Source organism: Mus caroli, chromosome 8 (genome assembly GCF_900094665.2).
Source record: "Mus caroli chromosome 8, CAROLI_EIJ_v1.1, whole genome shotgun sequence".
NCBI classification, from domain to species: Eukaryota; Metazoa; Chordata; class Mammalia; order Rodentia; family Muridae; genus Mus; species Mus caroli.
The window spans coordinates 49587610-49588043 of record NC_034577.1 but is presented as its reverse complement, the minus strand read 5'-3'; the positions used below and the strand labels follow the sequence as shown (position 1 = coordinate 49588043).

Below are 434 nucleotides of genomic sequence, written 5' to 3'. Positions count from 1 at the left end.
TCTCTCTCTCTCTCTCTCTCTCTCTCTCTCTCTCTCTCTCTCTCTCTCTCTCTCCTCTAGCTTTGCTCAGTGGCAGTATCATAGCTAGTGAGGTTCATTCGAGGCACGGTTGTTGCTAATCGAAAACTTTTAATTCTCTTATCAGGGGATAGATAGATATTAAGTCTGAATTGTTGTGCTCAATGGGAGAAAAGGAAGCAGGAAGAAAGTCATAGAATGATCCTTCCCCTTCCCCGCTACCCCCCCCCCCACACAATACACACACACACACACACACACACACACACACATACACACATACAACTGCCAGCTTCCGTGATCAAGGGACAAACTTCTCTGTGAAGAGACTTCCAGTTGAGAGAGTAAATACCCTTTCAACAAAAGTCTGCTAAATCCTGGGGAATACCAGACAGTACCAGAAGGTCCTGGTTCTT

At 45.6% G+C, this 434-nt stretch overlaps 1 pseudogene; it reads left to right on the top strand.

Annotated features, from left to right (window-relative positions):
• The first annotated feature begins 58 nt into the window (after positions 1–58).
• LOC115031860 lies at positions 59–184 on the top strand (annotated as a pseudogene).
• Positions 185–434: the final 250 nt, after the last annotated feature.